The sequence below is a fragment of the Triturus cristatus genome, chromosome 10 (genome assembly GCF_964204655.1).
Source record: "Triturus cristatus chromosome 10, aTriCri1.1, whole genome shotgun sequence".
Classification (NCBI taxonomy): Eukaryota; Metazoa; Chordata; class Amphibia; order Caudata; family Salamandridae; genus Triturus; species Triturus cristatus.
Window position 1 is genome coordinate 515,060,927 of NC_140593.1, and position 7,924 is coordinate 515,068,850.

Genomic DNA, 7,924 nt, shown 5'->3' on the forward strand with positions numbered 1-7,924 from the left:
AACATTTCTAAAGGACAGCAACCGGAACTAATGAAAAAGAAGGGCGTTTTTTCAAGCCCATATTCTAGATACAGTATGTCTTGAAGAGACAGCGCAGTCACTGCCTAGGGGAGACCTAAAAACTCTTGTTCAAAACAAGGCCTTTTTCACCAGATCACTGTCACACACCTCGAAATTCATACTCTACTTGTATCACAGAACTTTTTCAAGATGGTGGCTGACTGGAGTGATACCAGAGAAAGAAGTCCAAGTCAAGAAAGTGGTGCAAACCTCTTCTCGAGAGAAAGGTCACTGGGAGGTAATCTCACCTCAGTCTCAGCCAGTACAAAAAGGCAAGGAAGAAAAGACTTGTGGGCTTTGCTAATTCTTAAGTAGTGAGATTACCTAGACTGTGGAAGCATTGCTAGCTTTTGATTGCAGGCCTACATTTCTTTTCCAGTTATGTCCACCTTCATAATCCTTTGACGTTTGCATTTGCCCTTTATTGATTCTCAGGTTTATTGCCTGTGATGTTTCGGTTTGTACTTCATTGGTGTTTAAGCTCAATTGTCATTAATGTCTACATGTGTCTTGCAGTGAGGTTACAGCTTGTTCCCTGGTGAAGACAAATAACGTTCTAGTAATATGCAAGAAAAATCCAGTGTTGGTGCCAGGTTCCAATGAGACAGGCTCATCCCACAAGTGAACCTATAGGGCAGTGGTTCCCAAACTGTGCGCCGCGGCACCCCAGTGCGCCGTTAGGAGTAGCCAGGGGCGCCGTGCACGATGTGTGAAAGATAGCCTGTGGCTGTGCTGAGGAAGCTTCTAATGTAGTTGTGAGAATGTGCGTGATTAACAAATGATGCGGTCAGCTTGAAGGCAGCAAGTGAATCTTATTTAACACCCAGCCGCCCGCGGCGCAGGGGGGAGTTACAAATGCCACCTGTGTAATCTGGAATCACTTTGGCCCAAGAGCACAACAATGCGTTTACGACGTGCTTTAAAGTAGCCTCCGCCTATGCACAGCAGACTGTTGATCGTTATCGCTGCCCGTGTTCTGCTGTGCCTCCGAGGACCCTGCACAATTTACACAGGTTGGTTGCACATTAGAATACTACTTTCTTACTGCAAAAAACAGGAGACATGAAAAACCCGTGCCCGGCCAAGCCCTTGTAATTATACTGGCTGCTGTTCCCCCACCTTGTTCGTGTCCGCGCCAGAATTTAAAAGATAGAAATTCCAGTGGGCAAACTCGCTGCAGCTGTGGAAATAGGCTGCATTGCAGCCTGGATTAGTTTCCCGGCCCCAGTCTGACCCTCTGCCATGGCCAGGCACGAGGCATGTCATTATTATTATTGTGATAAATAACGTAACCAGTTTCCTTCTCAGCCTCCGTGAAAGCAGTTCCCCCTTCTTCCCTCCATATATTTCTCCCTGTTAGTAACACGAGTAAGGCCTCCCAAATAAAATTAGCATTTTCAAACCTTATCTACGATCACACGCTGAGGTGCTGTCCGGAAGAGTATTATTATGTTACAACAAATATCTAGATGGGCCCTTATTTAGAGGAAAAAAGAATATATAGGATATGCCTTATTTAGAATTCTTTCTTCGATGTATATTCATGCTTAAAGACTGATGGTACTTTTAATAATGGCTGTCACTTCGGATTTTTAGCTATTAATTAGCCCTGCATAGCAGAAGGAAATGCTAAAGAATTTTGTAAAATTGAAATGAAGAGGAACAGACTGCTCCTAAAAAGCGCAGAGAAAAACATTTCCTTAATGAGGATCAGAGATTGATTTTAGATGCTCAACTCAAACTTTTCCTTGAGCAACGGGATTTCAGTGTTTATAGAGTCCGTGATAGTGAGCGAGGGAGAGGTTAACAGTAGGAGCATGTCTCACACAAAACAGAATATACTCATTTAAGAAAAGATGTAGTAAGTAGCTGTTTGGCTTGGAAGGACCCCTGGCAAGGAGTGATTTTCATTTCACATGAATACTTTGCTCCTCCTGTTACCCAGTATTTAGAAACACAAAAGAAATTAAAAAAAAGTACTTTACACAAAACATGGGAATGCCCTCCAACTTCAGGATAGACTCGAGTCAGAAGCTTTTTAGGCGGCAAATAGAGGGATATGCATCAAAGCCACATATAGAGCCAGGAAAATATCAATGCAAATTGAAGATGAAATGCAAAATGTTGGTAAAGTAGACAGCTTGAGGTAATTAATAGAGACTGCTCAGTTCTGGATGCCCAGACTCTGCAGTTCCTGACTGCTTCAGTTCACTGACCAGAGTCTGCAGTTCCTGACTGCTCTAATTCAGTGACCAGAGTCTGCAGTTCCTGACTGCTCTAATTCAGTGACCAGAGTCTGCAGTTCCTGACTGTTCCAATTCAGTGACCAGACTCTGCAGTCACCTGACTGCTCTAATTCACTGACCAGACTCTGCAGTTCCTGACTGCTCTAATTCAGTGGCCAGAGTCTGCAGTTCCTGACTGCTCTAATACAGTGACCAGACTCTGAAGTTCCTCACTGCTCCAGTTCACTGACCAGAGTCTGCAGTTCCTGACTGCTCTAATTCAGGGACCAGAGTCTGCAGTCACCTGACTGCTCTAATTCAGTGACCAGAGTCTGCAGTCATCTGACTGCTCTACTTCTGTGACCAGAGTCTACAATCACATGACTGACCCAGCTCTTATGCCTGGACTCTTCATTATGTGTGGTTAAAAAAGGTTGTCAAGTCATGGAAACATATTTGGCAATTAATATTGTATCGTTTCTCACTTAACCAATTGAAGTTTTAATTAAACAACTGTTATCTTTTTATTTTGTTACAAATATGATTGTAATACCTTCATCTGCTTTAATTTCAGGGAGAAAATTGGAAGTACGACCGAGGTCGGGCTTACATCCTACCACCAGTAAAAAAAAAAGTGACATGATGGGGAGCCACGGCCAACTGCCAATTTGGTCAAGGGAGCCATAGGTCTAAAAAGTTTGGGAACCACTGCTATAGGGTGACATTTGTGTATCTTATGAAAAGCAAGGAGATAATTATTTTGTTCACTATAGTAACTTGTCTATTTATTTTCGAAATAATTGCAGTATTCCCTCTTTGTTGGCACCTGCACTTGTAGTGGGCACATCTTGGCTTGCGGTCTACGTTGTAGCGCTATACTCATTGCATATGTGAGTTTCCTATCACCTCTAGGAATATGACTAGCCCCTCCAAACTCAACAGAATGACACTTGTAAATACACTATACATGCTAATCACTTATTCATGTCATTTTCGTCAGGGTCCAGATGTGGATTCAAAAAAGGGGAGGCATATTTACAAGGAAATTGCAGAGCGCGGAGCTGTGCCAAATTTGACTGTGCCGCGCTCCGCCATTTCAAAAATGCAGGGATACGCCATATTTACAAAAATAGGGTACACCCCTGAGATTTCCGTAGTGCTGGTTCTAAAAATAGCTGCCTAATGCCAACACAGGCACCCTTGAACCATAGTGCAAGGGTGCCTGAATTGCATGGAAAGATTGTTTATGTGCAGGAAGGAACACTTTCCTGCTCATAAACAATCAATAATGGTGATTTGTTACTTCTATGTGTTTTGAATTCTGTAGCATATAGAAGTAGCAAATCATAATTATTGAATGATTATTTATGCATTGAAGCATTGTGATTGGCTCAGGGAAGCCTAGGAGCCCGGGTGCTTCCTGCTAGCAGCAGGACTGGAGACTGGAAGAAGTAAGAGGGTAGAGGAGAGGCAGAAGCCGGCTGGCTGGCCAGCAGACCGGCCGCTGCACAGGTAAGTCTTTTTAAAATTTTTATTTTCCTCTCGACCCCGATTCCCTCCCCCCACCTCGCTACCCCCAACCGGTAGAAGCCGCTACTGGACGGGAAGAAGGTCCACCTGTCCAAATCTACTCATGGATGGCTTAAGAGAAATGAAGTCTACTGTCTGAGAAAAAAGGTATCTGCCTCGCAATACAGCTCTATTTGGTTGAACACAAATTTTAAATTGAAAGGAGACATGTTGGGTTTATAAGGGCATGCGAAATATAGCCCAACTGTTTGATGTGGGTATTTTTGTTTCATTTAACTAGCTCCAGGCACGTTACAGACTATTGCAGTCAAATGTTAGGAAATACTTGAATCTGCTCCATTGCCTGCTTCCAGGAATAGTCAGAAATGGGAACATGGAGCATCTGACATCAGGCACAGCAGGTTTAATGCAATTGCTGGGAATAAAGGTCATTGTACCTTTGGCTTATTCCCTGTTGCCCCTGAACGAGGAAGTGCCCCATAAAAGTTCACAGCCTAATAAGACTAAGATATTAGCAATGTTTTTGAGCCTGTTGAACCTTCTGGCACAAGGCCAGTGCTTAGTTTGTAAAACTATATGATTTCCAAAGCACTCTTGAGGTGGTGGAATGAGCTGGTAGGGGGGTTGGCCTTACCGGCAACTGCCACGCCACTACTCGTGAAGCCTCTGACCAGAACTGCATGCTGCTGACAAGACTCCACCCACCTGAAGAGCCAGGGGTGTACAGGAGGGATGAGAGTCCACCAAAGCCCTCTGAAACCAGTCCTCAGCATGTGGCCGGCGCAAGTGTTGTCAAATAATTCCCGGGGGTGAGGGGGTTGCGATGACAGAAGAGAGAGCGAGGCTGGCGCATGTTCTTCACTCTGGGTTATCTTGTCACCAGGTAGTTTGCTCCTCCAGTTGCACAGTGGAGAACAAATGCTTCTGATGGAAGATGCTTCTTGCCAATATCTCTAACAGTATACACAAAACAAATTTGCATTAGAATATTCACACTTTAAACATCACACCAATCCCAAACTGCATTCCCCAGCCCTGGAAAGTATGGCTCTATTTCACATCTCAGAAAACTCGGCCACCACCTGGTGCACCCTCCTGTCGCGCTGCTATATGGAAAACTTCCCTCATATTCAACATTTATAAATTCATCCATTTTCACCTTTTTTTCATACATGTTTAGGACCAAAAAAATATGCAGTTCCTTATGCCATCACTCTCCAGAACTCCATAAATCACTGTAAAGACAGCGTAGTTCCATCCTGTTTCTTTATTTAATTTTTTCATATGTCCACTGAGTGCTCAAAAGGCTTTTCACAGTAACACGTTCAAATAAAGGTCAAGATAAAAACTTGAGGCAAAGATGACTCATAACTATCGCCCAATGCATTTCGAGCCTAACCGGCTCTTCGTCAGGGGTCTCTGTAACGAAATAAAAAGCACATCTCAGCTACCCATTCACTGCTGACATAAATGATACAAAACAAAACAAAACGTGTCTCTCTTATTAAACTTGCCCTCATTATCCCACACCTTTTATTTCTACTGTATTACACCTCAAGTATCACGGAAACCAAACAAATCTTCTCCCTCCCACGCCTCAATCCCCTTCACCCTCTAATGATTACCACACCCACTACTAAAATTAAGATGTGACCAGCATATTGTGCGACCCTCCAAACTGATAGCATTACTCTCTCTCTCAATTTAACTTATGGTACTCCCTTGTTTAAACCAACTGTCCTGTTTGTCTTTATCTTCAAACTTATCAAAAGTACCTGATGCGAGTCACTGCCTGCAGCCTGACCTCTTCATGCTCCTCTCTCTTTCCTGGTAACGTTAGCAACTCTCGCTGGTGGTCAACCATTGGTTATAAAGCAGAAACCTCCCCCACGTGTAATCTCTCAAACCCCTCCTCGTGACTCAAAACACCTGAAACTGTGCTCAATAGTTTTTCAACACCTGGCGTAAACTACAGATCCCATAATGCATTCTCCAGTGCCATAGTGCTACTAAAACGGACCTAAATTCGTGAAAACCCACTCTTAAAGTTTACTAAACGAAAGGACACTTTCATTCTGAATATAAAGTAATGACCGTGACAAAAAATATGTAATGATAATAATGCATAATTAAAAATCACAGTGCTTCAGAGAAAGAAAACGTGCAAAACATAATACAACAGTCCAATGAGTCCACTGCTATGATGCAATTTTGATAGATGTAATCATCATTTTATGAAATCCACTTCCTGCTACACCGCTGTCTCTTTAGTGATTAGAATTCTCCTTGGCTGAAGTTCGATTTTATCTCGCTTTGTCATGGGGTGCAAACCAAGCAGAAAACTCGGCCACCACCTGGTGCACCCTCCTGTCGCGGAGTTCTGGAGAGTGATGGCATAAGGAACTGCATATTTTTTTGGTCCTAAACATGTATGAAAAAAAGGTGAAAATGGATGAATTTATAAATGTTGAATATGAGGGAAGTTTTCCATATAGCAGAGCGACAGGAGGGTGCACCAGGTGGTGGCCGAGTTTTCTGCTTTTGCAACAACTGTGACCGGGACGGTTCACAGGGCCTGTCTGCACGCATTCATTGATAAATAAGTTGAACAATAGCAACATAAGTACAAATGACAATGGAAGGAGTGCATTCCTACTTATCAATTGTCTTTTCAAGAAACGCACCGTCCTAACTTGGTTTGCACCCCATGACAAAGCGAGATAAAATCGAACTTCAGCCAAGGAGAATTCTAATCACTAAAGAGACAGCGGTGTAGCAGGAAGTGGATTTCACGTTTTCTTTCTCCGAAGCACTGTGATTTTTAATTATGCATTATTATCATTACATATTTTTTGTCACGGTCATTACTTTATATTCAGAATGAAAGTGTCCTTTCGTTTAGTAAACTTTAAGAGTGGGTTTTCACGAATTTAGGTCCGTTTTAGTAGCACTATGGCACTGGAGAATGCATTATGGGATCTGTAGTTTACGCCAGGTGTTGAAAAACTATTGAGCACAGTTTCAGGTGTTTTGAGTCACGAGGAGGGGTTTGAGAGATTACACGTGGGGGAGGTTTCTGCTTTATAACCAATGGTTGACCACCAGCGAGAGTTGCTAACGTTACCAGGAAAGAGAGAGGAGCATGAAGAGGTCAGGCTGCAGGCAGTGACTCGCATCAGGTACTTTTGATAAGTTTGAAGATAAAGACAAACAGGACAGTTGGTTTAAACAAGGGAGTACCATAAGTTAAATTGAGAGAGAGAGTAATGCTATCAGTTTGGAGGGTCGCACAATATGCTGGTCACATCTTAATTTTAGTAGTGGGTGTGGTAATCATTAGAGGGTGAAGGGGATTGAGGCGTGGGAGGGAGAAGATTTGTTTGGTTTCCGTGATACTTGAGGTGTAATACAGTAGAAATAAAAGGTGTGGGATAATGAGGGCAAGTTTAATAAGAGAGACACGTTTTGTTTTGTTTTGTATCATTTATGTCAGCAGTGAATGGGTAGCTGAGATGTGCTTTTTATTTCGTTACAGAGACCCCTGACGAAGAGCCGGTTAGGCTCGAAATGCATTGGGCGATAGTTATGAGTCATCTTTGCCTCAAGTTTTTATCTTGACCTTTATTTGAACGTGTTACTGTGAAAAGCCTTTTGAGCACTCAGTGGACATATGAAAAAATTAAATAAAGAAACAGGATGGAACTACGCTGTCTTTACAGTGATTTATGGAGTTCTGGAGAGTGATGGCATAAGGAACTGCATATTTTTTTGGTCCTAAACATGTATGAAAAAAAGGTGAAAATGGATGAATTTATAAATGTTGAATATGAGGGAAGTTTTCCATATAGCAGCGCGACAGGAGGGTGCACCAGGTGGTGGCCGAGTTTTCTGCTTTTGCAACAACTGTGACCGGGACGGTTCACAGGGCCTGTCTGCACGCATTCATTGATAAATAAGTTGAACAATAGCAACATAAGTACAAATGACAATGGAAGGAGTGCATTCCTACTTATCAATTGTCTATTTCACATCTCACCATTAAGTAATGTGTTCCTTTTACAGCATAGGATTCAAAACCATTCCGGTAGGTTCATTATTTGGAATGTTCA

The 7,924-nt window shown here is 42.6% G+C and overlaps 2 long non-coding RNA genes across 2 annotated transcripts; one reads left to right on the top strand and one right to left on the bottom strand.

The window, feature by feature from the left end:
• Positions 1–3,447: 3,447 nt before the first annotated feature.
• On the bottom strand, positions 3,448–5,645 carry LOC146789668 (uncharacterized). Its single transcript, XR_014969850.1, has 3 exons — positions 5,591–5,645; positions 4,975–5,234; positions 3,448–4,768 (listed from the first exon to the last, which is right to left on the bottom strand). It is a non-coding gene; the product is annotated as an uncharacterized LOC146789668 (long non-coding RNA).
• A 1,294-nt stretch (positions 5,646–6,939) lies between these two features.
• Positions 6,940–7,517, top strand: LOC146789669 (uncharacterized). Its single transcript, XR_014969851.1, has 2 exons — positions 6,940–6,994; positions 7,351–7,517. It is a non-coding gene; the product is annotated as an uncharacterized LOC146789669 (long non-coding RNA).
• The last annotated feature ends 407 nt before the right edge of the window (positions 7,518–7,924 follow it).